Source organism: Pinus tabuliformis, chromosome 5_1 (genome assembly GCF_031772625.1).
Source record: "Pinus tabuliformis cultivar Carrire ecotype Pingquan chromosome 5_1, CPIR1, whole genome shotgun sequence".
In the NCBI taxonomy this organism is placed as follows: domain Eukaryota; kingdom Viridiplantae; phylum Streptophyta; class Pinopsida; order Pinales; family Pinaceae; genus Pinus; species Pinus tabuliformis.
Window position 1 is genome coordinate 962,570,453 of NC_142305.1, and position 20,479 is coordinate 962,590,931.

Here is a 20,479-nt window from a genome sequence, read left to right on the forward strand (position 1 = left end):
ATGCAAAGAAAAACAGAGAAAAAGCAGACCGCTCTGATACCACTGATCCGGATTTAAACAGGAACGCAACAAATTACAGAGATAACCATATACACAAAGATGCAGCGGAAATAATACTTCATTTCATTAATGGAAAATACTGAAATATGCTTACAAACAGAAATGGCAATAAACTAGCTAGGGCGATGGTAGCTTATCTCTGAGAAGAGATGTGATGGCTACATGCCTCTGAACTGTGTTACAATGAGGCTCGAAGGCCTATTTATTGTTGAGAAACAATGGACAACCCTTAACATTCCAAAACCTAACCCTAGGAGATGAAACGCCAAACTGTGGGCCCCGTTTGGGTAAATTGGTACATCAACTTCCCGGGGTCGTAACTTTGGCATACGATCTCCGTTTGACGCGTACAATAGCTCGTTAGAAAGATCTATCCGAGCACTACCACTTTGGGAAGGGCAACATCGGTCCATGGACCCATGTTGCCCCCAGATTTCCCAAAAAACGTCGTTTAGGGCCTCAAAACGGCTCCGGAAGTTCAGGACCCGAAAAACTGCTAAAAATAGTAAGTTGTGCTACAATTAAGGAAACTGAAAATGCTGAGAAAGACAATGGTGGGGGTCCAGGTGGACTTGGCAGGTGGCCACCAATATCCACCTGGATCAGCAGGGGCAGGTCGAGAACCTTACCCGTGGTCTTCCGGATGTACAGATTGACGAGTTGCCTTTACCGATGCAGCAGCATACTATCGGTGTACCTAGACGATGGACCCGTCTTCTGCGCATGATAGCACAGACTGTGGCTTACTATCAGGAGCATCACTAGGCTAGGGTGCCCCCTAGCATTTTTGAGTTTTTAGGTCACATGACCAATTTTTTGTCTCGGTTACAGGACATTATGTATGAACTTTATGAACAGCTTATATATATATTTTGATTTTCGAGTTTTATTCTGGTTGATTTGGATGATTCATATGTACACTCTTTTATGATGTGTCCTTTTTATAAATGTTGCAAATGTCTATCTAACACATAGTTTGCTAATGAGTCAGTTAATGTGTTTAAATTTCTTGAAATATGTTGATATTGAATTGAATCAAATCGTCTTTCCAAGATTTTTACTCTTAGGAACATGCGATAAATAGCTGGATTGCGAACAGAATATATACCATTGAGTTGTCGTATTACGAGCTGTGAGTCTAGCCTGACGATTAGTCGGCATATGCCACGTGTGATGGCATCAGAGAGTAGTTCTATCAACGCGCTATACTCAGCGATGTTATTCGTTGATTGCCCAATACATACACCTCTGAAACTTACTAACTCGCCGCTTGGATCAAAAATGGCCCAGGCTGCGGAGGATAGGTTCCGCGAACTACGACTCGCTCCGTCGGCATATCCAACACATGTCTCCATAAGGTTTGACATCTGCAACGAATGAAAAAGGGGAATCACTCAACCCGAACAAGAACTTTGGCGAAAACAAAATACAACAAAAGCATGCAGGTTACTATTTAAGCATAGTAACGCTTGAGGTACAGCCCGTTCCGGGGCTGCGCCAGTGGAATTCCGTCGTAATCTATTAACTCGTAGGCTCCTTTTGCTAACACTCTTTTAACAATATAGGGGCCCATCCATAAGGAATTGAATTTACCTGCTCCTAATTTATCGGATTCTTGGTCATAAAGCAAGACCAAATCACCTTCTCAGAAGACACGGGGTTTGACATTTTTGTCGAACTGAGCCTTGACTCGTTTCTTATGGGCTTCGTTAGCCAAAGCGGCATCACGATGGGTTTCATCCAATTGGATTAATTCCAAGAAACGAGCCTCTTCTTCCGAAGTTCCAGGGAGGAGATCAATTGCGAGTTTAAGCGACGAAATTTCACACTGGATCGGTAAGACTGCTTCTAGACCGTACACCAATTGGAAAGGTGTGAATCCGGTTGCGTTTCTTACCGAGGTTCGGTAGGCCCACAAGGCTGCATACAGGATTAGGTGCCATCTTCTTTTATGAACTCCGATCATCCTCTGCAACATACGCTTCAGGACCTTGTTGATTGCTTCAACTTGTCCGTTGGCTTGTGGATAATACGGAGTAGAGCTGTCGTGAGATAGCCCTAGCTTGGTAGCTAATTCGACCATCATGTGATTGTGGAAAGGCAATCCATGATCTGTAACTATAGCCTGGGGTACGCCGAACCTGGCGACTACATGATTGAAAAAGAATAGGGCAGCTGTTTCACCAGTATTGTCCAATGTAGGCATCGCCTCGGCCCACTTGGTAAAATAGTCTACTGCGACTATAATATACCCATGCCCCCAGGTCGAGGTGGGGTTACATTTCATGAAATCGATGCCCCATTTGGCGAAAGGCCCAACTGCAACTATTGGTTGCAGGGGTGTGGGTGGTCTTCTGGTTTTGCTATCAAAGATTTGGCAGGAATGGCAACTTCGGACTGCGATTATGCAATCTTTGAACATTGTTGGCCAAAAATATCCTGCTCTTAATATCTTTTGGGCTGTAGCGAAACCTGATTGATGCCCCCCACACGCGCCTGAATGACACTCATTCAGGGCTTTTTCAGCTTCTTCATGGGTGAGACACCTCCTCAGAACGGTATCGATACCACGACGGTAAAGAGTATCACCGACGATCATGTAGTCTTTTGCTTGGTATCGTATACGTTTATGTTCGAAGTGTGAGGTGTCTGGCCGAAACTTTTGGGTTTGGAGATAGATAATTATATCTCCATACCATTCATCGCTTGCAGATATCAGAAACAAATTCTCGTCCACGATTGATTCTTTGGAGGTTTTATCGTTGGACGATGAAGGGAGGTCGCATAATAATTCTGCGAATACCAGAGCTTTCTTTGACTTGGATTTCACAAATTCCAGATCAAACTCTTGAAGAATCGCTATCCATTTGGAATACTTGCCCCCCAGCAACTGTCGCGACAGTATATAAGTCATGGGGTTGCAATCTGACAGAATGGTAGTTTTCCTAAAGAGGATATAATGTCGAAATCTCTGTACCGCTTGAACAGCAGCAAGTGCTAGCTTTTCAACGTAAGAATATTTACTTTCTGTATCATTTAAGTTTTTACTTAAATAATATACAGGATGTTCAACTCCATCGACTTCTTGAACTAAAACCATCGCAATGGTTGTATCTGCTGCAGCTAGATACAGGTTAAAATCCCTAAGATAATCTGGGGCGTACATTAATGATGCTTTTACTAGAGATTCTTTCAAAGCGTCAAATGAAGCTTGCGCAACCTGGTCCCAATCGAAGGGTACATCTTTTTTCAAAAGACGTGTATAACCTTTAGCAAGTTCTGCGTAATTTGGAATGAACCTCCTCAGAAAGTTTGCTTTCCCTTGGAGTTTCTGAATCTGAAGCAAATTCGAAGGTGGAGGCAAATTGATGATTGCCTGAACCTTACAAGGGTCGAGACGAATCCCATCTTTAGAGACTACAAAGCTAAGTAAACGACCAGAACCGACGCAAAACACACACTTGTGTGGGTTGAGTCTTATCTTGTAGTGTCGGCAAAGTAGAAAAATCGCTCTTAAATGCTGCGGATGATCAGTCCGCTTTCGCGAATGAGCCGGAAGATCGTCGAGATATGGTTGAACAATGCTCTTGATGTCATGGAAGGCATAATTCATAGCCCTCTAAAAAGTCGCCCCTGCGTTTTTCAAGCCAAAGGGTAATTTTCGATAAGCGAATGTGCCCCATGGACATATAAATGCAGTCTTCAACTGGTCCTGCGGGCGGATATTAATTTGATTATACCCGGAGAATCCGTCCATAAAGGAAAAGATTTCACATCCGGCACATTCATCAATTATCTGGTCGATGAAGGGTGTAGGGTAGTTGTCCTTCGGACAAGCTTGATTTACATCTCTATAATCGACGCACACTCGTATTGTTCCTTGTTTTTTCATAACAGGAACAATATTCGATACCCAATCGGTTAGAGGAACCGGGTAGATGAATCCAGCATGGAGAAGTTTCTCAACTTCTGCTTTAATGGCAGCGGCTTTCTTAGGGTGCACCTGTCGAAGCCGTTGTCTTACTGGTTTGACATCAGGATACATTTTAATTTCATGTTCAACGATACTTGAGTCGATGCCTGGCATTTCATCATATGAACAAGCAAAGACATCTCTAAATTCGCGAAAAAGAGCGTTATATATTTCCAGTTCTGAAGGGGAACAACCTTTGCCAACATGAATATTCTCTACAACACCTGTTCTGGTCGAGATATTTATGGCTATGGTCTCTTCGATGTTGGATAAGTTTCGCTCGGAATCCACTGTGTTTACAGTATTTGTTAGGAATTCAAAGACTGAAGGGTGGTAAAGATATTTTTGAGTATCTTCTTCGTATTCCGGAAGAAGGGAACGATGGTGGTGGTCATTCCATGGTGCCCCCTCAATCATCATTGATTGTAAGATTCCTTCGTCAGTCCCATGTACTTTTGACCAAGGATCTAATGGGGTACCATATTCTCTAGATCTATCTACCCAAACGCTCGATGAGCGCTGATTGGGGTTTGCCTCCCAAGCCTGAAACATTGATTGCTACAATATTTCAATGGGGCTTGGTGGCAAAACCATCGAATGATCCATAGCGACTCTGCCTTCTGTGACTTTCAAGGTGGATACCATATTGCATGTTGCCACAAATGGTACATTTCCTATGCAAATAGGAGGTGGCAGCGTGAAAGTCCCCATCCTGGTGGGATCTTTCAACAGACCTACTCCAATATCTTGAATCGACCGGTCGCTTCCATGGATCATGGGAACGCTTCCTGTAACTTGTGAACCATTAGGGAGGAAGTTCTGTTGGTCGACGACCGTAATCCCTCCTTCAAAGGGGAATGCGATCTTCCTAAAATAAGTCGACACCACAGCTTGCATGGCATAAATCCAAGGTCTTCCCAGTAGGATGTTATAGTCAAGATTTCCATCGATGACTTCAACATCTATTTCTACTGTTTTTCCCCCTAGTTCAACTTTCAAGTTACTAAGGATACCGTAAGGGGTATATATCCTTCCGTCGAATGCTTTTAATGTTGTCGATGATCGCGACAAGGTTGGAGATCCTAAAGTTTTCCAGCAACTCATTGACATAATACATGTCGATGCCCCCTCATCAATAATCATTCTATGAACTGTTTTGCTGAGGGCTTTCACTTGGACGAGGAAAGCTAGTTGAGTTGGTAACTGAGGATCATACCCTTTGTGATCAAAGGATACAAGATTGGAATCTTTAGGATCCACTCCACCAATTGCTGATAACAATGCCTGCCTTTGGGATGGGCAATGTTGTAGTACCTCAAGGGTCGACATAGCAGATGGCGATTGCGCCAAATCTTCCACTATGTTATAATGCTGTGCCGCTCTGGCACGAGGATTAAATGTCGACTTGTGTACTACTCCCTTTGGCGGTTTTATTGTTAATTCATGCGTGATGGGGGGTACAACTTCTGCCAAAGTTGTTGTCGAACTGCTAGGTTGATCTTTACCTTTATCGTTCGACACCTGTGGATTCCCGTAATCTTTGTTCCTTGTCGAAATCAAAGCATCATTTTGCTGTTTTGAAACCGACAACATAAGCACTTGAGATGGGGAAGCGTTTCCGCTATCAACCAGATTTTGACCTGGGTTAGGAAATGGATCACTCGACACAGTTGAGGTATGAGGACTCTTAAAGAACCTCTTTAGCTTAGCTTTGAATGGGCAATTCTTAGTGTTATGATCTTTGTCATCGCATATTTGACATGGATTTGGTTTCCTATTCCCAGGAGGGTTCGAAGAATTTTTCTTAGGGGATGACTCACCTTGTTTATTCTTCTTCCCTTTGTTTTGTTTCTTCCTGCTTACTGGTTGATTGGTTTCTTTGCCCTTATCTGTCGATACGGCATTTACTTCTGAAGCAAGAACTTCCTCATGCACATTTTGATTCGAATCCTTACGGGCCTTCTTTTGATTGGTCCTTTTCGGATTCGTGTTTGCCGTGCCAATCACGCCGTCGCCGGCATGAGAGTCACTATTTGATTTAGGAGGAGGAGGGATTGAAAATTCTGGTCTAGGGGCGTCTGGTATTTTGTCATAGAGCGTGCCGGACTGAGTATATACTAAGTCCAAATATTGTGCACGAGCGATAACCTACTCTTCTGTTACGACCCCCCCTTTTGCCACATCTTCCGTTATGGCCGGAAGTAACGACTTTATAAACCACTCAGCTAAAAGCTGATCAGGAACGTATGTTTTAACCATTCTTCGTCGACGTCGCCACTCATGTATATGATCTGATATATGAGTTGCGGTTGTCTATTTGAAGTTAGTCAATATCTCTGTTCCCGTTTCATACCTTATTGGTAATTGAAAGTGGGTTAAGAATGTCGTGGCAAGGGAGCTAAAATTGTCGAACGAAGCTCTTGGCAATTCTATATACCATTTCGCCGCTGGACCTGTCAATGTCCTCTGAAATAGGCGAAGCCTTATCGAATCATCATTTAAAGTGTTCGACGAACACCATAGATGAAATGTCATCACATGATTCGACGGGTCTTCACCTGGATTTCCATTGAATTTAGGAATGTCGGATGGAAGTTTGTGCGGAATCACTGGCCACCATGGGGCGTAAGCAATTGGATCATTGGTTAACCGATGTAAATCAGGCAACTCTAAAGTCGCCACGAATGGTAACTGTTGATTCAAGTTAGGTGAAGCGTAACCAGGATACGATGGAATCGCCTGAACAGTTGGTCTTTGCATACCAGCATAATGGAGTTGATGTTGGTATGATTGATACGGTTGATGGACTTGACCACTATAAAGTGGTTGATTTTGGCCATTTTGGATATATGGTTGTCCAGTATTCGCAAAGATTTGCTGTTCAGAACCTTGGTACACTTGTTGGAATTGTGGCTGTTGGTATTGCACTATCCATGGTTGCGATACCATGGGTTGTTGCGCTACACTAACCATTGGACCAAGATGTGGGGTAATTGTACCCGATTGTACTTGTGTCGCCCCACCCGTAGGCGATTGTGGTTGGGTCGCAGGGTCAAGGGCCTGTTGCATGAGAACCTGAGAAATCTGAGGTTGACATACAACAGGCATCATTTGAACTTGCGACACGGTTACAATAGCCGGTGTAGTTGGGATGTTCGTCACAGGTAGACACTGTTGCATAGAATATACAACTCTTGGTGGCTGGGATAGCATAGGTACCCAACTACTCGTTGCAATTCCACCATAACATGAATAAGGTTGAGAACTCCCGTATGGGTACCCTCCCGGAGGGGGTAATGAAAGGGCATACTGCCCCCCATACGGTGGTAATCCAGAACTCAAGGCAATTGATTGTCCTGGAGGACTGGATGGTCTAAATTGATTCCCAAAAGGGTCAATTTGATGAGTCTCACCATAAGAGTTACTAGACATTACTCTGGAACAAACAGGAACAGACCATACTGCCGAGATAGTCCCTTGGTGGACTCCTTCTAGCGATTGAGAGCTAGTTGGGACAGATGGTATGCCGGCGAACATTGTTGGATTTGCAGCAGGTAATTCTGACGTCGCCGTGTCATTTGACACAGTCCTAGATGTCGACGGTTGTTCAGACATTTTGAGTCTATCCAATTGATTGCCTAGTGATTCTACAGGAACTTCCACTGGTGATGGACAAACTCTTGTTGTAGCAGGAAAAAGAGTGACCCCTACTCCAAAATGAGTTGGAGTGGATACTTGCGGTTCCTCTATAATTTCCTCTATCGCAATCAGACCAGGTGGAAGAGGAAGACCGTCAGGTCCGTAATAGATTTCCGGTGCCGAAGAAGGGGTTGTATCGACAGCGACAGATGTTTGAGGAACAAAACTCTCTGGACCAGTTACAGATGGAACTGGTTCAGTTATACAGGTATTTGCCCCCAAACTAGGATCAGTATTACTGTCCTTCTGCGGCGGTTGAACTTCTTCTATAGAGGCAGGGTTTCCGGAAATGTTTGGAGTAACCAGAATCTCAGATGTTGTTGGAACACTTGTTCTAACTTTTAAAGGAGATTTTGAATTGGTTCGACGAGCTCGCTTTGTCCGGACTGTTTTCGATTCTGGAGACAAAGACGGTTGACTCGCAAGCCTCCGAGAACGACGGATATTCAATTGACTTTCTTCCACGATTGCGGATTACTCGATCAACTAAAATATAAAGGGGAAGATTTGTGTTTCCGATTTGAATGAATTTTATTAGACGCTTTTAAACATAACTTTGATTTTTCATGTTTTAAGAGTCGAGAAAAAGCTAAAGATGACTCTAGTCTCCTTCGATGTATTAACGAGCCCGAAGTGACAAATGCTCGGTTGGACCTTTTCAGTTATAGAGTTTGAAAAGGGCCAAAAGAAACTGCTCTGGAGATCTAGGCAGAGGGTGTGCCAAACCTTTCGCGAAACCACAGAATACGTTTTACGGTACGGGTGGTCGATCTTCGTGAATGCTGTGTTCACTGCATCGCGATTAGTAGGGCGGCCGACACAGCTTCCTAAGGATAAAGGATAAATGCCTATAGGGGTCTCCCAATATATACGCGACGGTACGTGGGAGCACAAGTCCGTATTAGTGCCACCGACTCTCAGGAGGAATCACCCACCTTCGTAGAGATTGACAGTCACTACGTTTAACGACGCCGGAACACGTCTCTAGCTTAGACCTCTATGTGTTTGCGTTATGTTTCAATGCGTTGTTAGGTTCATTCAGTATATTTTAAGTTGATCTTTTTAAAGTTTGCCTTTCAAGGTTCACCACGAGATGTATATGACAAATTCCTAAATGCAGCCTAAGATGAGAAGCAAGCTTTTTCAAATCTTTTTGACTGATGAAAATCTTAACTACTGAGGGAGAAGAAAGGCATATCTTTTCACACAGTTCATACAGCACAAACTAATGCACTTTCTCCTAAATCATCATGCAAACTTTTTCAAATGCAAAATGCACAATGCATGTATTTTCTTTTCCCTTTCTTAATGTTGATGTATTACAAAAAGAAAGTTGTTATTTAACTTTGATTTCGATCTAAAGCGAAAACAAACAAGTTCGTCCACAATCAAAAGACACCTTAAGATTTACTTGTTTAATCACTGGAAATACATGAAATCAAACCATAATGACGAAAGTAAAAAGACTAATCAGCTATGGACAGCAAACAAGCTAACTCTTTAGACCAGCAAAATGACTAACACAGGTTCAGATCTAAGAGGCCAAAGCGAGACTAGTTCACTTTCGTTATGGGAAATTGTAAATGACGTAAGAAATACAAAAGAACAAGTACAATTTCGTTATATAACAGAGGCGGAATGATGGCAAGTAAGGTTGGTTTCAGAATACGTGCAAGAATGACAACTGGCTGCAAAAACTATAGTGAAAACAGATCAAGAAAAGGGAGGAAACCCCAACTGCACAAGGCAAAATTGGGCCAACGCAGGTGCTGCACATCCAGTCTGGCTCTCAGCGCAGGTAGCCCCTTCGGGACCTGCGTTGCAAAGCAGGTAGCCTGTGTACTACCTGCTTTGGAAAATGAAAGTTGCGTTTTCTCAGTTTCCGGGTCACAATTTTCTCAAAAATTCACAGTTTTTGCTCAAATCAGAAGCTATCAGTCAAGCACACACTAAGGGATGACAAGGAAGATGAAAAGCTATCACTAAGAGCTTACAAGGATCCTTGTAGATCAGCTCTTCAAATCATGAACATGCTCAGAAATGAGCTAGAGTAGCTGCCCTCTACTTCGCTTTTGATATAGTCAAAAGCTTTTCGATTTGGTACTCTTTTGTTCAGGAAATGAATAGCAAAATACTACAAACAATCAAACAGATACGATCCCCAGTGGAGTCGCCAGTTTGTTGTAGGGAAAAGTATCCGACTCGAATGACCCTATCCCACTCTAAGGGTGATAGTACCTCAGCAACAACTGTAAAGAAAACTACTTAAGGTTTACTTCTTTACGAAAGCAAGAGAGAATGAGGAAATGCACTAACCGTTGCCTTGCGCTTAATGTTGAATCCAAACTCTCTTCTTTGCTTGCTTGCTCCCAGCTCCTTGCTCTTTTGCTGGCCCAGCTACAATGAGATCCTGCAAAATAACAAAGAAGGAAACTACAAGAAGCATGCAATCATAACTGATTCAAGGATTAGCATAAATCAAATATACAATTATCACAATACATCATTGAAACAAGTGCATATAGAAGAACCTCAATAGCTTTTATTAATGAAGAAGTAAAGTTCTGAGAGAGTTACAACCATTGAAGGCCCCAATCCAGCAACACCTCCCAGCAGAAAGAATCTCTCCTCTTCACCTCCTTCAAGCAATCACCCAATAGCTCTATAGTGAAACCAAGAGCATATCATTACTTTGCACAAAATTCTAGCCCCCTGAGCTCATAGGAGAGAGCTCAATATATAGATGAATTGAGAAAGGATGAGTCAGCTTGCAACTGATGTGTAGCTGCCTTGTGTCCTCTCTCTCTTCAGTTGATCTTCAGTTCTTGAGTCCACTTGGAGAACCTTGCTTCCACTTGGAGAAACAGAGCCTCTGACTCATCACAAGGCGAAATACCTGATCCAAGTGTCATTTTTGGAAGATTCCAGAGCAATGACTCAGTGTGCCACTTGTCCCATCTCGCTCAGCGCAGGTGGCCTTTGTTCCACTTGCTTTGCAACGCAGGTACACCATGGAGGAGTTGAGTTTCAGCGCAGAAGCCTAGTGGAGCACCTGCTTTGATTTCAGGATTGCTTGTTTTTGAGTGTTTTCAGGTGGAGAACTGATCTGAGAGCTGTTGGTTTGCTGACCTTGTTCCTCTAGGGGTAGGAACATCATGTTTAGGGACTTTGGATTCCTTGGATTATTGACAATTCATGCCTGATGCTGCAAGGCACAAAATTGTCTATAACAAAGAGAGTCATAGGGTTGTCTGCCCTTATTTTAATAATGTAATGTCCACTGTAGAATATCTACCCATGGTCCACAGACCATGGGATTGTATAAATAGAGTGAAGCTCTAAGTAGTTAAGGCATCAAAGGGAATCTATCGTAGAATGTCTAAGGAATGATGTATGCAAGATGGATCTAAAGTGTAGAGTATAGTTTTGGGTCATAGCATAGGAAGAGGATCTGCAACTGAGTGTGCAAAGGCTTAGTAGTCCGTAGCTGAGTGCACGGACCCCTGAAGCTGAGTGCGTAGGGTGAGTTGAGTCTATAATCATCTAGAAGTATTAATAAAGAGAAGTTTCTATTAATTTTGTGTCTTTATTTCCTGTTTTATGCATATGTTATATTGGGTATGAATTTCACTTCTAATGCTTATATGATCACTAATGTATATAATTGTATTGGTTAAGTGAATGCAAGTAAGAATATCAGTGACGCGAAGATAAATAAGATCTAATAATATGATAAGTAAGATACTTGGCGTAGTTTGGGAAATAGCACAATTCGTTGCCATAGCAGTGCGAAAGCATCTCAGCCCCTGGTTAGGGCTGCGCGAAGGCTGATTGTAATAGATCGTAGAGGTACTGAAGGTTAGAACAAATCACGAAGCGACCTGCATGAAGGTAGGTCTAGGTTGAACAAACCGACATCACAACCATCTCAAGGGTGCGGAAACTTGGTTCCAACATCCCCCCATACTGCTTCGGGTGAGACTTCAGCCTACGCTCTGCGGGATGATGCTAAAAGGGCCAGTAGTGTAGGGATTTGTTTGGCTAAATAACTTTGAACCTAGGTCAGGTCCCCATAAGCCAAGAAGGGTATGTTAAAAACTCCATCAGGGCTATGGACGCTCACTAGCAACGGAGGAATGTTAGTGGCATTGAGTTTTTCCAATGCACAATATTCCCACCTCCTTATATAGTGGTCACCTCCAATGGGGTATGCTAACAACTTCGTTGGGGCTATGGATGCTCGTCGGTAGCAAAGAAATGCTAGTGGAAATCAGTTTTTCCAGTGCATAATCTTCCCATATTCATTTGAAATAATGGATGAAACTCATGTGTTCATCAATACAAGACAAAATGAATTATCCAATACTTTAATGAACATGAAACAAAGGATCATGATTATAAGTTTAAAAAGACTGATATGGGTTTCATGTTCTATGGCTTGGTGAATGACTTCATTGGGGCTACAAACGCCCACTGGAAATGGAGAAACGTTCAACATGAAAACTCATTTCCAAGGTGTTTCACAGGGATTCTCTCCTTCTATTTACAATCCTAATATGATTTTTTTCTGCTTGGTGACTCCTAGTTATGTGTATACATCAATCAATAGTGATTTTTGTAATATGATGTGTATTCTAAAATTTGAGTACATGATAATATAATGTGATTTGTTTTATGAATTGAATTATAAAGCCTTAGATTGGCCGACTCCCATGGATATACAATAGTTATACATATATATAACAATTAAACATTCACAAATTCTTTGAAAATTTCATTATATGCATATATGTAGATAGGAGAATATAGTATAAAAATTTATTACATCCTTCTATCTAAAATTTAAAATTCCTCCTTCAGGAGTGCATTAATTCAAAACTTGAGAGACTAATTACAAAATTTCATGATAAAAAAGAAGCTCCTAGGTCCTAAACACACTAGTCTGACATCACAATTATCCCTTCTGGGAAGTTGTTGGAATCAGCTGAAGGGTTGCTCCCCTCGTTCCTTGCTAGACACAACTCATCAATGGGTTTGTACACTCCTAGAAGGATAACCAACTTCTACTCTATTCGAACCAATCACACTTGAAACTCCTCCATCACTCTTAGAAGTCGATCCAATTTTTTATGCAATGTCTCACATCAACCACCCTTAACTTCAGAAGGCTCCCCCATTGTGAGATGGTCCTAATGAAGATCTACTTTGAACTTTGCTACATTCTGTGAAGAGTTTTGAATGTAAAACAATAATGAGCCAATACAATGAGAAAATATATCACTGCCCTATCTTTTCTTACAATCAACATCAAATTATGTCTACCATCCTTTATAACATATTTTCTCGTCATGACCGGTATGAAAAATAAATTCACACACGTAAAATAATCCAATTGAGTAACTAAACACCACGACTTAATACACTGGCCCCATTTGCCCAACGGAAGGCACCTAGTCTCAGTGATTACCATTCTTCAATGAAATGTTATCCCTAGTTGGAGCCAACTATTGTTACCTAACCTTTCCATAATAGATAAATTCATCCACTTAGCATATCCATGAATTTTATTATGGTCAAGTACCAAATCCATGTGAATATTTTCAATTGTTAAAAATTGGAGTCTTTAAAAATCAAGGATATTCCTATGTCCTTCACATGGAAATTCAATTATTTATTAAATTATCCAATCAATATGATTGGGTGATAACTGATTTCTAAATAATGCTTATCACATCTCATTGAGCCAAAAAATGTTCCTCGTTTAATTACCCTTTTTTCACCCGACATTGTGTATCAACACAATCATGTTTAATCTAACGACCCTTGTACTTCATCGGGTCAGAAAATTTGCATACTTAAGACACCTTTATAGACTCGATGAAATCAAATTATCTATCCCAATATGAATCAATAGTAGGCATGTCATATCAGGCCTATAATTGAGCACAAAATAAGCTTGATTTTAGACCTAGTGTATGGGATAGGGTACGTAGCCCGAAATAGAAATAAATGTGATTGGAATGAATTTAATTTAGAAAGCATGTGTATTAATTCCATATTTAATAATACACTTCCCTTCTCATCAGGAAACTTTAACATGCGCTCTTACTATCAAAGTCATATTCTTTCTTGCATGTGGCTAAACCTAGGTCTAGAGCTCACATTCTCCATAACGTAATGAGCTGGAACTGGAATCTAACCAATTGTGTCATAGAAAACTAATTACCCTAGTTGTTAGCCCAAGAAATTATTTTATTCATGAGAAATTTTATAGAAGAAATTATGATAATGGCAGATGAATAGTCTAAGGAGGCCTTTATAAATGATCTAGCTCAAAATAGGGATATTAAGGTGTGAAATACCAACATTCTAACCCTAAAGAAGACCCTAAGCTCACCCTATGAGAAATATTACCAGGATGAAGACCTAATTAGGTCACAAGTTTTGGAAACTACCCTACCTTCTACCCATTTCAACCTAGACTCCATTCTTCTTTTGGATGAGTATTTTGATTCCCAAATCATAAACATTACCTGTTCGGTAACTAATCAAGTTTTCCTAGAGGTGTTTGAAATAGTGTTCGCTAAAATGCTAATTTTTCCCACTACTAGAGTGGATATTACAGATAAAAAGTTTGACGAAGAATTTATGATATGGGTTTAGGATGAAAAGATTGAATTATTTCAGAATTTAGTTAATATCTCGACCAAAATCCAAAAGGTAGAGTTACGTATGCCCGCCAACTTGTCAAAACCCTTTCTCCAAACAATGACATCTCTTCTAGCTATAATGTTTGGCCTCATAGATGATAAAGTAATGGATGAGACTATGTTCAAGATTCTTAGGTTTATAATATTAAATCCAAACTAAAAGACCATTAATTTCCCTAGATATTTAGCCAGAAGTGTAGTTTTAGACCTTAGCACAATAGGTGCCTTCAAAGTCTATAGGAACTGCACTTACCTAGTGCACTTGGTCTTGTTTAATTACCCTACCTATTTTATGTCCACGCGGTTGATATAAGGGAATAAAGATAAGGAAAAGAAAGGGACATGTGTAGTTGGACTAATACTTTGTAAAGAAGTAGAACCCTAGGAGTCTATATTCAATATATTGATCATTTTTCTTTTTACCATAGGGTTAAATTATAGGAGGAAACCCTAGGAAAAATATCATAGGAGGCTAGAAGAAATTTGTGGTCAATTGAAGAAGATAGTGTGAGAGACTCATTTATTTTCCCTGGCTACTTAGTAATTAGAATCTAGGGCTTCAAAAAAGAGCCATACTGTCTCCAAAAATTTATAAAATCATTGATATTTGCGTATGAAGTGTTAAGGCAAGGGCTTCATGTAAATGACTTTCATTTTGTTTCTAAAAATAAGAAAGAAATTTTTGGTTTGTTTCTATTTGATCGCTAGGCATAAGACGACCATTGATATAATTGAAAAGGAATTGTCATCCTTTGGTATGGTGCTTGATGTTTGCTGGAAATATGATCTGTGTGGTACTACTTCTAGCTTAAAGAAACAAGCGGGTCTGCATCCTTACATTCATGAACCTGGGTTAGAAATTGATTATGGCTAATGTATGTCCTTTGCCTCAGAATAGAAAATATCAGACATATATGTAGGTGGCTCCAAAGTAGGGAAAGCAGGATATTAAAAAAGAGGGAGAAACAAGTAAAGACGATGTTCTCGAGATGAGTTAGATCAAGGATGTAAAGCTTTAACAATCCTTAATTGTATTAACGAGAAACAAATTTAAGAGAAAGACCAACAAATTATTTGGAGGAAACATAATGCATAATGAAGGAAAGGAAATATGAAGACGAAGAGATTGAAGCCTTTGAAAAAATCACTGAAGAACTATCTAAAAAAATCTAACAATCCCTCGATGAATTACAAGCAAAAGATTCAGGAGAGCATGCATTGACATCCAAGAATAATTTTATCAAAGAAAGGGTAGTGGAAATAGGGAAAGAACTAATGTTATTACCACATTAAGCACATGTGGTAGAGGAGATCACACTTGGAGAAATGACTTCTACTACAGGCCCAAGATTCATATCCTCTACCAATTTCGAAAATAATATTTTCAATCTCATTGTGATATAGCCTAAGATAGATGATAATAAAAGATTACGAAATTCCATAGCATCTTCCTTAGCTATCAATTTGAGTAAGATGACTGATTCTGATATGATCAATTATGTTGGGTGTGTGTTATATTCTTTCCACGATTAGTCACATGCGTGGGGAGAAGGGGGGAGGTAATAGCCCTCCCTATTCATTGTATCAGGTGCAGTAGAGGGGTCATATGGGGGATGCAGGCCCCCCTGTTAGGGGGTTTTAGGGGGGCGGGAGCCCCCCTGCATGATCTAAAAATTACCCTTGAGTGACCTCAGTTAATTAATTATTAAATGAAGGTATTACATACTCATGTGCTGGTGTGTGTCTATGTCATTTTAGGCTTTAGATCAGTCAGATTGCAAAATACATAGACACTTGGAAAATGGAAAACAGCAGGAGAAACACAGTAAGAAAATGCAAGAACACAATAATGAATGAGGAGTTCACCCTATCCTCCATGGCTACGTCTCCTATCCAGCTTTCAGTGGTGCATTCTTTTATTGTGTCTTAAAGTAGAGAATTACAATGAGGAGCTCAGACTGAGTCTCCTGGAATAGAATTGCTTGGCAGGGTGGTTCTTGGATTCCCCAAGCAACTAGAGTGCATAGACTCTTTTACTTACCAGCTCTTGACCTTTCTGGTCTTTAATGGGAGGAGCCCAATGAGGTGCTCAGTTCCCGATAGATCCTCTCATGGATTTCTTGATGCTGCCTTATGCTGCAGGTCAACTCGGCTCTCTATCTTTTCTGCTCTTTGCTTCACTGTTTCTTCCTTTCTCTGTTTTTGTCTTCTTATCTCTAGTTCTTCCTCTCGGTGTCCTCTGTTCTCTGTTAGATCACCTATTTTTATTCTCTTGGAGTTCCCTGCCTCTATGTCATCGTCATTAGCTCACAGGGAGTGGCCACCTGTCCTCTCGCATCTGCGCCGGCTCTTCCTTGTCGGTTTGGTTTTTCAGTTACACTGTAAAATGAGTCATCCACCATCTCAGCAGTCAAATTGGACTTCAAATCCTTATAGATCACGGCGTAATCCCCTGTCAAATCCAGTTCTTTCATCAGGCGCATTCTTAGCCGTTAGATGTGGAGCCCCCAGATCTGACATCATTCGCTCATTTCGCACGGTTGACTTGCTCGACTGTTAGTGTGTGATGAACAGCGATTTCCCTCTCCTCCACTTGCCATGCATCCAGTGCTGAATGGAATCATTCATTTTTCTCCAAATGCACTTACTGTCCAAGGGTTCCCCCGATATATCGCTGGTTTGGAGCGCGGGTCTCACCTTTAGCCTTTGGCGCTTTCCCCACAGTTTTCCCAGATTCCATGCGACCGAGCGCTCGGGGCCCTTCCTTCTCGAGGGATTTTTCCCAACAATGTGTGATTAGTGCTAAGCGCTAATCACACATCAGAAATGGCCTCCTTTTCCTGATCCGGGCTTCCTAGGTGCCAGTTTCGCCTCATGCGCGATCTCCATGGACCTCGGTCAGCGTGCTTTGACCGAGGTCCTCATCATTCCTCGCTGGCTGCCAACTCCCACTGTTCAGAGGTCTTCCTGATTGCTCTGTGCTCTTGAATTCGAAGTTTTGTCCTAATTTGAATATAGTCATGGCATCTTGATTATCTTCATGGATCTAATTTGGATCACGAACTTCCCACTAAAAACTCTTTTGGACCACAAAAAGTTGGTTTTCAAGCATCGACTAAGTGAGGGTACAATTGTCTCACTTGTCCAATCTCTATCCACTTTGCACTACTCGACTTTGAACCTTTTAGCCCAATTTTGAGGTACTCAACATCTCCCCTGCGTGTTGTCCTCACCTTACTGTCTAAAACTATGTCTTCCTGCAATTCATTAAGATATTCAGGTAGCAGGTCATCAATAGAAGGAAATTGACTCTGCTCTTTGGGATCGTCAATTAGAGAGGGTTCAAACAATCTCAAGCAATCTACATTTACGATTGAGTATATGTGCATGCAAGCTGGTAGATCAAGGCAAAAAGCATTTTCACTAATATTTTCAAGTATCTTGAAAGGTCCATACTTGATAGGCTTTAGCTTTTTACCTTCACCTTGCATCCTATCCTTGCTGATATACAGCCAGACTTGGTCACCAACTTGAAAACTATTGTTATGAAACCAACTCAAAAAAAGATAGAAAAGAGAGATCAACGCCTTACAATTCAGCCTCTTCGAGGGGGCAACCTCCTTTACATTACACAAATGAACAATTCTTGGATGATTCAAATGAAAAAACCTCCTTTCTCTATATAGGATTCTAAGGAGTCATAATATAACCCAGCCGACCTAACAATAATAATATAAAGCCACAAAAATAACAATAGAGGGATTCTATGGGGCACAGTAATAACAATATGGGGACAATAGGGGCACAACAATATTAATAAGGGATACAACTACAATAGTAATGGGGTAATCACTAGTATTATAGGGACCCAACATGCCCCTCTCCTTCAAAAAAGTGTTGTCCTCAATGCTTGAGTAGTTATGGATGCTTCTGTATAAAATTCTCATCCTCCCATGTGGAATCTTCAGCGGATAAGTTCTTCCACTTGATAAGATACTCTGAAATTGATCGATTTCGTAACTGTCAAGTTCTTGTTTCTGTGACTGCTTCTGGTTCCAACATAATTTTTCCTTCCTCGTCAAGTTCTGGCAATATTGTTTGAACTGGGAGCTTGTCACCTATAACCTTCTTTAAACATGAAACATGGAAAACTGGGTGCAATCGAGAAGCTGCAGGAAGCTCCAATTTGTATTCCATAGTACCAATTTTTTGCAACACCTTGTACGGACCATAATACTTTGGTGATAATTTATTATCCTTCTTATCTTGCTTGAGGGACATTTTCTTATATGGTTGTAGCCGTAAGAATACCCAATCGCCTATATCAAAACTTCTTTCGCTGCAATGTTGATATGCCTGTTGTTTCATTCTATTTTGTGCCAACATGAGGTTATCCTTTAAGAGTTGGAGGACTTGTTGTTGATGTTCGAAGTGATGTTCCACTGCTTGAACCTTAGACTTTTCTCTTAAATATGATGTGATGGATGGTGGCTAATATCCATAAAGTTCCATAAATGGGGTCATTTTTGTTGCTATATGGAAGGAAGTGTTATACCACCATTCAGCCAAAGGCAACCATTTGACCCATTGTGTATGTTTATCAGATACAAAGCAACGAAGATATCCTTCCAAACATTTGTTTAATATCTTAATTTTCCCATCAGATTGAGGATGATAAGATGAGCTATGAGCTAACTGAGTACCAAGACAAGAAAATAATTATGTCCAAAAATTTCCAGTGAAAATGGGATCTCTTTCACTTACAATAATCTTTGGGTTTCCATGTAGCTTTTGAATTGTTTCCATAAATGCAGTAGAAACTGCACTGGCTTTAAATGGATGTGATAATGCACAAAAGTGTGCATACTTGGTAAGTCTGTCAACTACCACCATGATGACACTCTTTCCCTCATACTTGGGTAAACCTGTGATAAAATCCATTGAAACCTCCTCCCAACATTGGCTTGGAATGGATAAAGGTTGTAATAGACCCAATGTCTTAAAATGTTATGAAACCAACTCACAAAAAGATAGAAAATAGAGATCAACGCCTTAGAATTCAGCCTCTTCAAGGGGGAAACCTCCTTTACATTACACAAATGAACAATTCTTGGATGATTCAAATGACAAAACCTCCTTTCTATATAGAGGAGTCTAAGGAGTCACAATATAACCTAGCCAGGGAAAATTTTAAGAACCCCCCCTAAATTTATAAATATAATAAATGGGCGAATCTCCATGGTATATAGGAAAAATGGAAGGCGATTTTATCAATAATATAATATGTATATATAATTTTTTGGTGAATCTCTCACCAGGCATGGCGAATATTTTACTCAATTATAAAATCTTATAAGATCTTAGCAAGTCTTTCACTAAATAATAAAATATTTTACTCAATTATAAAACCTTGTAAGATCTTCGCAAGTCTCTCACTAAATAATAAAACTTTGTATGGATTTAAGACCATAGAATTTCCCCTTTAAATAGTCTATGCTCACATGAATACCATGGTATTACCATGGGTTATCATAAACCTGGAGCTTAAAAATTACTATTAGTAATTTATAATAATTAATAAAATTAATAGTTGATTTTTATTTTTATTTTTATTTTAACCAAGCTAAAATGTTTAACCCGCATTAAATTACAACATCCATTTTACTCTTGACCAAGCCCCAAGAGGATCAAATATTTTTTCACTCTATGCTAATTTTCATATCACGATATTTGATACCTCTCGGGGGTTAGTAGATCCAGAGTAAAGATGGATCTATGCTGGTTTAATTCCCCCATTTAAATAGACTACATTCCAGGTGAATACCATGGGTCAATACCATGTGCCATTTTGGTGAATACCATGGTTCAATACCATGTGCCATTTTTATTTTTATTAATTCTAATATTAGGGTTAATAATGGTTTTTTGCATGGTATTAATAACAATCTAGTCCATGGTATTTGTCCCATAGTATTTTTCCCATAGGTTTCACTAAATATAACCCATTTTTTGAGTGTTCGTAAATATAAGGTGACTT